This window comes from Pelodiscus sinensis, chromosome 25, assembly GCF_049634645.1.
Source record: "Pelodiscus sinensis isolate JC-2024 chromosome 25, ASM4963464v1, whole genome shotgun sequence".
Lineage (NCBI taxonomy): Eukaryota > Metazoa > Chordata > Testudines > Trionychidae > Pelodiscus > Pelodiscus sinensis.
In genome coordinates, this window is record NC_134735.1 from 17,639,175 (window position 1) to 17,653,839 (window position 14,665).

Sequence of the window (14,665 nt, forward strand, 5' to 3'; positions counted from 1 at the left end):
AGGGATGAATTGAGCCGGGAACGTAGCTGGTCCTCTTGGGCTGGGCAGAAGCTTTTGATGGGATGAGATGGGTTTTGGTCAGCCGGCGTGTGCCTAAAGAGCGTGGGTGGTGGCGATGCGGGAGAAGCGGCGCGTCGGAGGGAATTGCTCGCGTGTCCTGTTGTTGAGCAGTATGGCGAAGGCAGAAGTTCTCTTTGTGAGGGGTTTGGCGTGCCTGGGAGTAGTAGAGCAAGGCCAGTGTTGGTGCTGTGGCAGCTCTTTGTCTAGGCGTTTTGTCTAGGCCTGAATGAAGGCTCTGGGTAGCGTGGTCCAGAAGTGCTTTGTTCCACGAGCGTCTGGAGAGCCTCCCTGGCGCGCTCCCTGAGCGGGTCCCGGCGGCCCTTGTGGGTGGGAAAAGGGCAGGAGGAAGCCCTGTTGCCTGAGGACAGAAGAGGAGGCCTCCGTGCTTCCCACACAGGAAGCGGGGGGCTGCCGAGAGCTTCCCCGCAGGCGGCATCCTGGCCTGGCCTTTAGCTACTTGCAGCCTGGAGTGAAGGCGCGGAGTCAAAAGAGGCCGGCCCACACGTAGCAGAGGATGGTTTCGATCCATCGACCTCTGGGTTATGGGCCCAGCACGCTTCCGCTGTGCCACTCTGCTCCCTTGGGGCTAGACTGCCCGCAATCCACTCTAGCACCTGGGCTGCACTGGCACGGCCAGGCAGAGGAGCAGGCTGCTAGGCAGCGTTTCGGAAAGCCCTTCGAGGTCTCTGTGGCGCAATGGGTCAGCGCGTTCGGCTGTTAACCGAAAGGATGGTGGTTCGAGCCCACCCGGGGACGTGGCTACGCTCGGCCTCCTGGAGCTTGCAAGTGGGCTCCCTTTTGCCACCTCCAAGCCATCCCTCTCGGCCTCGGTGAGGTCACCTTGTGGCCGGCAAGGTTCAGGGGCCGTGCCGTGCCACAGGAGCCCGTCTCCCAGCAACCGCGCCGGGGCCTCGGCCTCAAGGCTTAAGCCCCGAGCCCAAGCGCGAAAGCTCCAGCCGGGCAGGTGTCGCTCCCCTCCCGCCTCTACGCCAGCTGAGAGGGAGAAACGCACGAGCCGCGCAGGTTCTTAGCCGCCTCCCTCCTGCGGGCCTGTTTGCTGCGCAGACCTCTGGGCCTGTCTCATGCCTCCCCTGGGAAGCGTGGCCGCGCGAACTGAGCCCCAGTCGCAGCTCCCGAGGTTTCCTGTGCAGCCTTGGACTTGCATGGCTGCCATGGTTTCTCTTTGGAAGGGACTCGGTCCCGCTTGGACAGGCGACTCGCCCGTGTGACTCCAAACGCCATCTTGTGGCTGTCTTTTTCCCCCACAGCCAGAACACCAGGATTCGCCTGCTCCTGGGTGGCCTGTGTCCCTTTCGGGCCATGGCGGCCGCTATGCGCCCGTAGACGGCCACGTTCCTCCTCCTAGTACAGAGATCATGGACGCTGGGGCCCTGCCCCCAAACCTCAATGAGGTCCATGACCTCCACACTAGACCAGGAGGGTGCGTGCCATCTACGGCCCCTGGCTGGCCCCTGGGTGCTGGGGGACTGGGCGGGGGGACGGCTCGCTGGCACTGGCTGCCTGGCTCATCCTGCAGCCCCTGGTTCGGGGCAGAGACTGCTGGCAGGGCTGGCTCTGGCAAGTGCCGTCTGGCCAGAGTCTACCCCTTTAAGGGCCCCAGGGCTGGGGAGAGGAGAGGAGTTTTCCTGGTTTGGCCCAGAGCAGCCACCAGGGGAACCTGGGGAGTGCTGGCCTCCAGCTACTTCGAATTAAGTGGCTACACAGCCCTTAATTCCAACTACTGAATTCGAATTTGGCGTTACTCCTGGTAGAATGAAGTTTACCTAGTTCGAATTAAGTCCAAACTAGCGGTTTGTATGTGTAGCACCTATGAAAGTTACTTCCAACTAACGGCTGTTAGTTCGAATTAACTTTGTAGTGTAGACATACCCATAGTTCCTATACAACTAGCAGCTAATGGGTAGTCTCCAGTAGTTTAAATCTTGGGGCATTTGGAAAAGGAGGGGGAGCTACATGTGTGCGGGGTGTATTGTTGCCCTCTGCTGGATGGACTGTAAATGCTTTATGTATGTATCATATGCCCTATAGTGCTAACAGTTAATGGAGATTCTCCTCTAGCTCACACCTGGCATTTTCTAAAGTAATATATGTGTGTGTATGTGCGAGAAAGAGCAAGAGCCTGGGGGCTCCCTCATGTCTCCTCCCCATCCTGATCTGCTTGGCTTAAGTGCAGGAAAGAAGAAGTAGTGAGCTAAGTAGTGACAAACTAGGTTTGTCGGGGGCAGGTGAGCAAAGCCCACAGGTAAGTGCTGAATGTGCGGGACTGGGAGATGGGTTGGAAATGGGGGGGACTACGGCCTATAATGGCAAGGAGAAAGGAGGGTCAGGGCACAACAGGGAGGCAAGATCAAATCAGTATCTTAGATGCCTATATACAAATGCGAGAAGTATGGGTAATAAGCAGGAAGAACTGGAATTGCTAACCAATAAATACAACTATGATATCATTGGTATTACAGAAACCTGGTGGGATGGGACGCATGATTGGAATATTGGTATGGAAGGGTACGGCTTGCTCAGGAAGGACAGACAGGGAAAAAAGGGAGGAGGGGTTGCCTTGTATATTAAAAATGTACACACTTGGACTGAAGTGGAGATGAACGTAGGAGATAGCTGTGTAGAGAGTCTCTGGGTTAAGCTAAAAGGGGTAAAAAACGAGGGTGATATCATGCTAGGAGTCTACTACAGGCCACCTAGCCAGGTGGAAGAGGTGGATGAGGCCTTTTTTAAACAATTAACAAAACTAGCCAAAGCCCAAGATTTGGTGGTGATGGGGGACTTCAACTATCCAGACATATGTTGGGAAACTAATACAGCGAGGCACAGGCTATCCAATAAGTTTCTGGACTGCATTGGAGACAACTTTCTGTTTCAGAAGGTTGAAAAAGCTACCAGAGGAGAAGCTGTTCTGGATTTGGTTTTAACAAATAGGGAGGAACTAGTTGAGAACTTGAAAGTGGAAGACAGTATAGGGGACAGTGATCACGAAATAATAGAGTTCATGATCTTAAGGAAAGGTAGAAGGGAGACCACCACAATTGAGGTTATGGATTTCAGGAAGGCAGATTTTGATAAGCTCAGAGAACTTGTAGGTAAGGTCCCATGGGAAGCAAGACTGAAGGGAAAAACAACTGAGGAGAGTTGGAAGTATTTCAAAGGGACGTTGTTAAGGGCCCAAAAGCAAACAATTCCGCTGTGTAGGAAAGATAGAAAATATGGCAAAAGACCAGCTTGGCTTAACAAGGAGATCTTGCATGATCTCAAAATAAAAAAGGAGTCATATAAAAAATGGAAACTAGGACAACTAACAAAGGATGAATATAGGCAAGCAACACGGGAATGCAGGGGCAAGATTAGAAAGGCAAAGGCACAAAATGAGATCAAACTAGCTACAGGCATAAAGGGAAACAAGAAGACCTTTTATAAATACATTAAAAGCAAGAGGAAGACCAAGGACAGGGTAGGCCCACTGCTTAGCGAGGAGGGAGAAGCAGTAACAGGGAACTTGGAAATGGCGGAGATGCTCAATGACTTCTTTGTTTCGGTCTTCACCGAGAAGTCTGGAGGTGTGCCTAACGTAGTGAATACAAGCAGAGAGAGGGTAAGTTTAGAAGATAGGATACACAAAGAACAAGTTAAAAATCACTTAGGAAAGTTAGATGTCAGCAAGTCACCAGGTCCTGATGAAATGCATCCCAGGATACTCAAGGAGCTGATAGAGGAGGTATCTGAGCCTTTAGCTATGATCTTTGAAAAATCATGGCAGACAGGGGAGATTCCAGAAGACTGGAAAAGGGCAAATATTGTGCCCATCTATAAAAAGGGGAATAAGAACAACCCAGGAAATTATAGACCGGTCAGTTTAACGTCTGTCCCAGGGAAGATAATGGAGCAGGTAATTAAGGAAATCGTATGCAAACACTTGGAAAGTAATAAAGTGATAGGGAATAGCCAGCATGGGTTTGTGAAGAACAAGTCATGCCAAACTAATCTGATAGCTTTCTTTGAAAAGATAACGAGCCTTGTGGATAAGGGAGAAGCGGTGGATGTCATATACCTAGACTTTAGTAAGGCATTTGATACGGTCTCGCATGATATTCTTATTGATAAACTAGGCAAATATAACTTAGATAGGGCCACGATAAGGTGGGTGCATAATTGGCTGGATAACCGTAGTCAGAGAGTTGTTGTTAACGGTTCTAAATCCTGCTGGAAAGGGATAACAAGTGGAGTTCCTCAAGGGTCTGTTTTGGGACCCGTACTATTCAATATCTTCATCAATGATGTAGATATTGGGATAGAGAGTACTCTTATTAAGTTTGCAGATGATACCAAACTGGGTGGGGTTGCAACTTCTTTGGAGGATAGGGACATAATTCAAAATGACCTTAGCAAGTTAGAGAAATGGTCAGAGGTAAACAGGATGAGGTTTAATAAGGAGAAATGCAGAGTGCTCCACTTAGGAAGGAACAATCAGTTCCATACATACAAGATGGGAAGCGACTGTCTAGGAAGGAGCATGGCGGAAAGGGATCTAGGGGTCATAGTGGACCACAAGTTGAATATGAGTCAACAGTGTGATGCTGTTGCAAAAAAAGCAAATATGATTCTAGGTTGTATCAACAGGTGTGTTGTAAGCAAAACTCGTGAAGTCATTCTGCCGCTCTATTCTGCACTAGTTAGGCCTCAGCTGGAGTACTGTGTCCAGTTCTGGGCGCCACATTTCAAGAAAGATGTGGAGAAATTGGAAAGGGTACAGAGAAGAGCGACAAGAATGATTAAAGGTTTAGAGAACATGACCTATGAAGCCAGGCTTCATGAACTGGGCTTGTTTAGTTTGGAAAAAAGAAGATTAAGGGGGGACATGATAGCGGTTTTCAAATATCTAAAAGGGTGTCACAAGGAGGAAGGCGAAAATTTGTTCCTCTTGGTTTCTGAGGACAGGACAAGGAGTAATGGGCTTAAAGTGCAGCAGGGGAGGTTTAGATTGGACATTAGGAAAAAATTCCTAACTGTCAGGGTGGTCAAATATTGGAATAAATTGCCAAGGGAGGTGGTGGAATCTCCCTCTCTGGAGATATTTAAGAACAGGTTAGATAGACATCTGTCAGGGATGGTGTAGACGGAGCTTGATCCTGCCTTGAGGGCGGGGGGCTGGACTCGATGACCTCTCGAGGTCCCTTCCAGTCCTATTATTCTATGATTCTATGATTCTATGATTGTGTATTTGACATCAGGTGGAAGCAGGGGAATGGAGGACTGGTGGGAACAAGAGCACTTGGCTTCTTTTCCTGCAGACCGAGAGGGGTGGGGACTGGCTTGAGCTATATAAATCAGATGCCGCTCCATGCCTCAGTTTCCCCCTTCATACAATGCCGATGACACAGAGAATGTTTGTAAAGTGCCTTGTTGTTAGCCCATGGAGCAGAGGGGGAAACTCGGTCTCAGAAGCAGACTGGGGGGAGGTAAAAGCCTACCTAGGCAGCGCTGGTTCCACTACGTCACGCTGCCAGACCGGTCTGAGTGGGTCCCTCTCTTGGCTGCTCCTCCCCCCAGGAGGAGTGGGTTCCTCTCCATCGGCTGCAGGAACCAGCATTTCAAGGTCTTTGCCAATGGGCAGCCGTTCTGCAATTCAGCTCTGCCGCGGCTTCTAGCAGATCGATACACTGGAGATCGATGGTGCCGTGGTCGGGTCCTGTGCCCAGTTGTGAGCCCGACCGGTGCCGCTGCCCAGACGGAGATGAGTGGCACACACACGACACCCCCCTACGGCCGCCCTCGCAGACCCAATAAACCTCTCCCTTTCGCAGAACGACTCTGCTCCTGCGTGGTTCTGGGGCTACTTGTGTGTGTGTCCTAGACCCCCTTTCTGCTCAGCGCAGATAGAGACTCCTCTGCAGGTAGAGCTGAGTGCGACGCCTGCACTGGGATGGCGTATTGGGATAATGTACTGACAGCTCCTCTGCGCCACCCCTCCTCTTCCTGCCGCTGCAACTTCAAATTAACCTTCCTGGTCTGCCCCCGTCCTCCCTCCGGTACCAGGAGACCCCACGCATGATGGGAGGGGCTGCAAACTGGGGAGCAGGCTACTGCAGGGCTGAGGGCAGCAAACCAGCCCCCAGAGCCCTGCAGGGCCTGGCCACGGGGAAGGGGAACTGATGTGAGCAGCATTTAGAGCTGGGGGGGGGCTGTGGGGAGGAGGACAACGGAGCCACGAGCAGGACAGGGGGTGAGCCAGCACCAGTAAGTCTCAGGGGGTATGTCTACACTACCCCGCTAGTTCGAACTAAAATCGGGCTCCATGCTCAGCTGTGAGTCCGAGTCCCATAGACCAAAGCGCCCCAGGGCAGTGGTGGATTCTCCACATGTCAATGGGTCTAGTGCAGGCCAGAGGCCTTGCTGGGATGCGCTAGGGCAAAGCCCAGGGCTGGGGCCGGACGGGAGCCCGTGAGAGGCAGCGGGGCGAGTGGGAGGCTCTAACTCTTGCTCCTGGCCAGGAAGTCCAGTGCTGGGTGACACCAAGGCCACGTCTGCACTGCAGGCATTTTGCTCAAGAACAACTGTTCTTGTGCAAAAACTTGTGGCGCGTCTACACTGCACGTGAATTCTTGTGCAAGTAAATTTGCAGTAAAGCATCAGAAAAGAGGGCTTCTTGCACAGGAGTTATTCCTCTCCCCACGAGGAATAAGCCCCTTTTGTGCAAGAGCTGTTGTGCAAGAAGGCAGCGTGGACGGGCACCAGGGGCTTCTTGAGCAAGACACTTTTATGGCTAAAATGGTCATCAGAGCTTTATTGCACGAGAAAGCGTTCACAGTGCCATGGACACTCTTGTGCAAAAGCACATGGCAGGGTGGAGGTGCTCTTGCACGAGACCTTTTGCGCAAGAACTCCGGTGTGAAACAGTTCTTGTGCAAGAAGCCTGCAGTGTAGGGCAGGGAGCAGCCTATGGGGCTACTGGAGCTGCTGGCTGCAGGATGCCCAGTCAGGGAGTGGGGGGGACCCCTAGGAATGGCTCCAACTTCCCAGAGGGGTGGCCAGAGGCAGGACATTTGCCTGGCAGGGTGAGGTGGGGGGGCAGTGACCTCACAGGGGCTTTGGGCAGCCCTCAGCAGATCAGGCAAAGGGCAGGTGGGGAGGTGGTGACCTCACAGAGGAACCCACATCTCAGGCTGAGAAAAGGGGGGGGCGGGCCCAGGGGACTTTGGAGACCCCCTGTTGCTTTAGCTCTGGTGCGTCTCCTGCTCACAGTTGCTTTGTCCTCTGTGAGTTCCACATCCGGACAGCGTTTTGCAGAAGGTAAGAGCCCCCAGGGGTTTGGATCCCGCCCGGGGCCGGCTGGGTTCCAGGCAGGCCCAGCCCTCGGTCAAGGGCCAGAAGGTGATTCCTCACCTGGGCTGTGTCCTTAGCGCCACTGGGGCTTTCTCCTGGTTGGTTTCCCTTTTCCTCCATCCCGCCCACATTTCTGCTCTGTTCTTGCCTCTTCTGTGACCTTCCCCTGCTGCCCCCCCAGCTTGTGACCCAACAGACTAGCTGAAGGAGGGGGGGTGGTTTGCAGGAGCCGTGGGGCGGGGGATGCAGCCCCCATTGTGGGGACTGGGGAGGTGGGGCTGGACCAGGTCTATGCCGGTGTCTTTGGGGAGAAGGCTCCACCCCCCCCCCCCACACCTTAGACTCTCCCCTGATTGCCGAGCAGGGGCTGTTGATGGGCAGGAGACTCAGGTCCTTGCAGTGCCTGTGCAAGACCGAGCCGATAAGCAAGGGGCCATTTGGGGGGGAAGCTGAATCCCACCAGCTCGGGGCGACTCGCCCACCGGCCAGGCCCCTCCGGACCTGGCTCCAGAGGCGGCTGGGAAGGCGGGACCCAGCCCAGCGGGGCAGCCGGGTAGGGTGGCTCTGGGGCCTCCTCTGTGGAGAGAAACACCTGCCCCAGGAGCCCAGCCCCCATTACCACCAGGGGGCATCGCCCTGCCCGGCCCCCGGGGACCTGCCAGTCTCCGGGAGCCCCCAGCCTCTCCGCACCAGCCCCTGCAGCTGTGGGTCCAGCTCAGTGAGCAGCAGCGCCTGGGCCTCCAGCTGCAGCCGGGCCACCTCCTGCAGCCGCTCAGACCCAGGTGAGGGGCCGTGAACATGCTGGGCCCAGGGGCTCACCCAGTACACGGGGGGGCAGCCCCAGTGTCTGCCCCGCAGCCAGGGCAATGGATGGGGGCGGGAGCTGCTGCTTGGCTCTCTTGTTCCTGGCGGGGGCTCTGCTGAGGGCGTTGGCAGATGTGAGGGTGGAAGGGGGATGGGTCCCTGCGAGGGGCGTGTGGGGCCCAAGCTGCCCTGGGTCCCTGACATGGGGGCGCGTGACCCCTGCTGGCCGCTGGAGTCACCCTGGTCCCTTCCCTCCCGCACAGAGCCCCCCTGCGCCTCGGCGGAGCTCTGCCAGGAGCGGATGGACTCCCGGGTGGAGGAAGGGGCCATCTATGATATTGAAGAGCAGCTCCACACCCGGGACACGGTAGGAACCTTCTCCACACGGGGGGGACCCGAGATTGTCCGGCCCCTTCCCAGCACGTCCCCCCCTCCGGGAGGGGCTTGTCCCTGGGGATCCCCCTGGGGCCCCTTCTCCTGCATGACCTGGGCCCCCCAAGCTGAGGTCTCTTGTCATGCACCAGCTGGGCCCCCACAAGCCTGAGGAAGCAGTTGGGGGGGGAGTGTGGGTGCCTGGACAACCGGCAGCTCCCACCTCCACTCCTGGGAGGCCTGAGCCCTGCAGCTGTCCGTGGGGGGCAGGCAGGCCCCAGGCTCACAGACTCTCTCTGGGGTGCAGAGCCCAGCCGCCCTGCAGCGGTTCCTCCTGGCCGTCCCCCCCGCCTGCCTCGCCGCCCTCCAAAGGGGCGAGGACACCCTGGCGCCGCGCTGCTGCAAGGACACCATGATGGCCAGGATCGTGGTGAGCGAGTCGCGGCGGCCGGGAGGAGGGGAGGGGATACGTGGGGTGGACAGGGGTCTGCCTGGGCCATGGCGGCGGGTGGGGGTGCTGGAAATGGGATGGGTGGGGCCAGGAGTGCTGGAGGGGGAGGGGGAGGTGGACATGGGGAGGGTGGGTGGGGATGCTGGAGGAGGGAGGGACACAGAAATGGGGCAGGTCTGGGGTGCTGGACAGGGAGGGGGATTCGGAACAGGGAGGGGTCTCCCCGGGCCATGGTGGGGGGGGAGCTGGAAGGTTAGCAGAGCGGGCTGCTGAGGATGCTCCTGGGGAGCAGGGATGAGGAGGTTCAGAGGCTGGTCACCAGGGCAGTGAGGGGCAGGAGACGGCCTGGGGACAAGGATTGAGCTGGTCCCGGTTTGGGAGGGGGGTGCTGGGAGGGGCCCTGTGCCGGGCAGGGGGGCTACAGGCCAGCGGGAGGCAGTGGGGTTGGATCCTGCTGGGTGGGGGCGCTGGCCGTGTGAGCGTCTCTTGGGGGCCCCAGCCTCACACGCCCCTTTGTCTCCTTGGGTCTCACAGGAGATCATGGAGGACTCCCCCCCCCCACTGGTCTTGGCCGACTGCCTCAACGCCGCCTGCAGCCTCAGGTACCGACCCCCCCCCCCACCGCCGACTCCCCCCCAGAGCAGATCCCCTGACCAGGGAGTGGGAAAGTCTCTGTCTCCTGGGCTATGTCTAGACTGCAAGCCTCTTTCGAAAGAGAGCACCCAGTGAGTCTGGATGCTCTCTTTCGAAGAAGCCCTAGTTCCATTCAAGAACGCCTTCGTTCGAAAGAAGCACTTTCCAAAGAAGGCGTTCTTCCTCGTGAAATGAGGTTTACCGCCGTGGAAAGAAAAGCCGCGTTCTTTCGATTTAATTTCGAAAGAACGCGACTGCAGTCTAGACGCAGGTGATGTTTTTTCGGAAAAAGGCTACTTTTCCCGAAAAACCCCCTGAGTCTGGACACAGCCCTGCTGCTGAATGAACAGTCTCTGCCCCTCTCTCCTGCCAGCACCTTGCAGCCTCCCCTACAGGCCCAGCTCCTGAGCCCCCTGCTGAGGGCGGCCGTGGGACAGACTGTGTCTGGGGACTGGCAGCAGGAGCCCATCCACACACAGGTACGTCCCTCCGGGCCCTGCTCCCGGGCTGGGCTGGAGCTCCAGAGAGGAGTGGGGGTGGGGGCAGAGGGAGAGAAGAAGCTGCAGGTTTGGATCCTTCCCTCCAGGTTTCCCGTTGCTCTCCCTGGGGGCCCGTCCCTTCCATGCCCAGCCTGGGCTCCTCCCTGCTCTGCGAGGCGGCTCAGACCCTGCTCAAGGCTGCACCCCGGGGCCAGCGGGTGGCCTGGATTCCCCAACCCCCCTCTGACCCAGGGCTCCCCCTTGTCTTGCAGCAGTTCATCCGGGCCCTTCCCGTCGACCTCCAGGCCCTACTGGCAAGCCTCCTCGCCGAGTCCCCAGACACCGCCAGGCTGCAGCTGATCATGGAGGTGAGCCCCGTGGGGGGGACGGGGCCATTGTCCCTGCTTCCTCGGGGGGCCGAGAGAGGAGCTGTGTCAGTGGCTGGGGGGGGGGCACAGTCTGAGAGGAGCCCCAGGCTCTGCCCAGAACCGGCGCCTCCCTACGGGTCCTGACCTGCCTCTTTCCCCCCCAGCACCTGAGCCCGTGGCTGGAGTCCCGCCTGCCCCAGGAGCGAGCCAGGGCCCTTGGCAGCACCACGGCCCTGCTGGGAGTCGCCACCACCCTCCCGGGGTTTGAGGTAAGTGACCTCGGAGCCGGGGGGTCTGGGGCTGCAGGGCGCGGGGCTGGGAGCGTCCCCGGGAGGCAGAGCTGGGAATGGGCCGGGAATGGGCCGCGTTCTCCTTTCCCCGGGGAGGGGCGACCCTGGGCCTTTCCGGGGGGCACCTGGGCCCCAGACTGGGGAGTGGCCGTCAGTGGATCCCCTTGTTCCACCCCCGGAGTGACCCTTCAGTCGGGGCCATTGCTCAGGGTTGTCTCCTCGCAAGGCCGGCCCCGCCCCGCCCCGCCCCGCCCCGGGAGGTGTCTCTGTCCGTCCCCGAGCTCAGAACCGCCTCGGCGGCCGTTAGCATGGGACGTGCAGCCCCAGGATGCTGAGGGACCCCCCCTCTTCTCTCCCCTCAGAACTCCGCCGACTGGCCGAGGATGGGTCACCACGTGGCCCAGCTGGGCCTTTTTATTTCGGACCCATCCGAAGACGTCAGCCGGCTGGCCCGGAAGGGGGTGCACAGCCTGTACCGACTCCTCCTGCACCACAGGGGTAAGGAACCCAGCCGGGACCTGGGCCCCAGGGACACCCTGAGGGTGCCGGCGGCGGGGGGAGGGGACCCAGCCCTTTTCCCCCAGACTGGCCCAAGGGGGGATGCGTCCCTCTGTGTTCCCCTTCTGCCCCCTGTGCCCCTCCATTTGCCCAGGGATGCCTGCAGGGACCCGTGGGAGGGGAAGGGCTCAGACCTGCCAGCAGAATCACCCTGGTTTGTCTCTTGCAGGCCTCAACATCCACCAGGCAGAGGACCTGTGGTGCAGGCACTACTATAAGGAGAGATGGGTCCTGGCGCACAGCAACACCGTGCGGGTGGGAGAGGTAAGGACGCGCTGCCAGGGCAGGGCAGGGCTCGGGGGTGGGGCTGGCTGGGGCCCTCGTGCGGGTAGGACGCGGGGTGGGAGCGGGGAGTCGCTGATCGAATGGGAGGACTGAGGTTCGGGGATCCCTCAGATTGAGAGGGACCCGCAAATGCCACTCTCCCTGGAACCCAGGAGAGTTAATCTGTGCTGGGGCTGGAGTGCCAGGGGAGTGAGATGTCTCAGTCGGGGCCACATTCGTGAGGCTTGGGGGGGGTTGGAGGCGCCAGGGACGCATTCAGATAGAGCAGGGGAGCCGGCAGGGACCCTGAGAGGAGAAGTGGGAGTGAGAGCCCAGCCGGGGAGACACAAGGAAACCAGAGTCAGTCTAGTATCTCTCAGGCAGCTGGGGTAGACACCCCCCACCCCAAACCCCAGCCTCCTGTTGGATCCTCCTCCCACAGTTAACTGCCTCTGAGTCTGCACCCAAACTCCCATCGCTGCCCTGAACCTGTCCCAGAGCCTGCAACCCGCAGCCTCTCCCGCGCCCCACTCCCCAGCCATCCTGCACCGTAACCCCAGCCTCAGGCCAGCGAACCTGAGTGAGGGTGGGGGAGCCCAAGCAGCAGAGGGAGGGGGGAGTGGAATGAGTGGGGGCGTGGCCTCAGAACAGGGGCAGGGGTAGGTGCGGGGAAGGGGGCGGGGCAATGGTAGTGGCCTCTAATGCCCTCACCCCTCCAACACCACCTGGGCAAAGGGAGGAGAGTCCCCAACAGCCTCTGTCACTTCGGCCTCCTGTCGGGGGAACATGCCCCCTGCAGCATGATCCCCTGTAGATCTAGCCCTCTGGGCACTCACCCAAGGTCTCTACACGGCAGCTGCTCTGTGCCTAGTGCTGGCACTGCAGAGCCATTTGCCACTTTGCACCCGACTGTCACCAGGTCCTTTCCATTTGCAGGGCCGGCCACATCTCCTGCCCGCTAGGCCATTGGCTGCACCCTCGTCTCGCTCCTCCTGGTGTCTGTATCCGTCATCACCTTGGTGCTGGAGAGATGGGGCCTGCCCCAGCCTGCCGGGCTGCAAGGGACTCCTGTTGGGAGCAGCTGCATGGGAACCAGAGGCCCAAGAATGGGAGAACCCTATTGACCTGCTGTGAGCAGGAGACGGGGGTGGGGAGGGGGCTGGGGAGGTACCTGTACTCAGCTCTGAATGGGGGCTGGGGAGACACAGACACTGCTGATGATTGCTGCACCGTGGGCCCCTGGGTTACAGTCTATGCCCAGGCAGCTCCTCCAGTCACTGCCTGTCACATTACTGGATCTTGAGGGGAGCAGCCAGATCACTGCTGCACCCATAGGTGGGGGTGTTGGCCCCAGAAAATGGTAGAAAAGGGGGCCATGTGGGGTGCTGAATAGAAGCTTATTATCTGATAGTCCTATGTAAGCTATTTATGTGGTTGTATAACGTCTGTGTGTGTAGTTAGGAATCTGTAGTCTGTGTGGATCCTGAATATTTCTCTGCATGTGGTTGAGCATTGGGCAGAGCCCGGCCTGTGGACATGCTAATTAGCGAGGCCCTGTGGGACAATGGCACTGAATGGGCCAAGGACACACCTAAAGCATGAGGGCGGACACCTAAGAGCGGCCAGCAGAGAGAGGCTGAGGACCAGGTGATCTCCTGCAGCCAAGAAGAGGCCAGGAAGGAGGGATAAATAGGCCATGTGGTCGATGCCATCTTGGTTCTCAGCTCAGCACTTCATCCCAGAGGCAGCATTGCAGGGATCGAAGAGCCCGAGAGACCTGTGAACCCATCCTGACCCTAGGATGTGCAACAAGAACTCTTAAACCAGCAGCTGTAACATCTCTGCTAGAGGCTGCATCGAGAACTGGGAGATTCGGTGCATGTAACATACTATTCCTTTAACAACCTTACTCTCATGCTTTTCTTTATTGTAATAATAAACCTTTAGGTGTTAGATGCTAAAGGATTGGCTCAGCATGATTTGTGGGTAAGATCCAGAGGGTAAATTGACCAGGGATCTGTGGCTGGTTTCTTGGGACCAGACAGAACTTGTTCGGGGTAGGTGGGATTGGGTGCTAGGACCCCCACCGGTGTATGAGGCCCGGGGCCATCGGGGGCATGGATATTGCTGGGGTGCCGGAGGGGTTTTGCTCGTGAGGCTTCAGGCAGGCAGCTGAAGCGCTCTGTGGGACTGGTTTGTGGCCTGTGTGGAGAGGTCACCAGTCTGGGGGCTGTAAGGAGCCCCGGATTTGAGCAATTCGCCCTGAGCAGACGCCCTCAGCTGTGCCCAGACACGGCCCAGTCCGTCACACTGCCCCTCAGCCTGCAGGCCTCTCCTCGCTCTCAGCCAGGCCAAGGGCTGAGCCCTGCTGTGGCCTGCCCCAGCCAGCCAGCCAGCCCAGCTCCTCCTCCTGCACAAACAGTCCCGCCTGCTCCTTTAGCAAAGCAGAGCGGGCTGGTTGTGGAACTTCTGGGAGACTGAGGTTCAAGTCCCAGGTCTGCTGCAGAGCCCTTGGCCCTGCCACTCCCCTGAGTGGGCCTCAGCCCCCGTGTGTGAAACGGGGACACTGATTCTAACTCGTCTAAGGGGAGCATTTTCAAAGCCCTAAGGGAGTTGGGAGCACAAGTGTGTGACTGTGCTTTGTGCCCACTGCTTGGTGCTCCTAAATCCCCCAGGTGCTTAGCTTGGGAGCTTTTCCGGGCAGGGGCTGCGGCTAGGGTTGCCAGGTGTCCCGTTTGAACCGGACAGTCCAGTATTTGAGCTTTTTGTCCAGGAGATAAATTGAGAAAAGATCTCAGTTTTCTAAATAAGATGTACTCTAGGTTGTGATGCAATGGCAAGTATGTCTGGTATTTTTATTGACCACCTGGCAACCCTGGCTGCGGCCGCCTCTCACTATTCTGGTGTGGACAAAGCACTGCAGTCATCCCGGGACAACGCCCCCAGAGACGCTCTCCCTCTGGGGCAGGGTCCTTTAATGCTTTTCACACTGACATAGGCTACGGGACAGCCCCTTGGACACGGGCATGAGTGTCC

The 14,665-nt window shown here is 58.0% G+C and overlaps 1 non-coding gene across 1 annotated transcript; it reads left to right on the forward strand.

Annotated features, from left to right (window-relative positions):
* Positions 1-742: 742 nt before the first annotated feature.
* TRNAN-GUU (transfer RNA asparagine (anticodon GUU)) lies at positions 743-816 on the forward strand. The gene has a single exon. It is a non-coding gene; the product is annotated as a tRNA-Asn (tRNA).
* Positions 817-14,665: the final 13,849 nt, after the last annotated feature.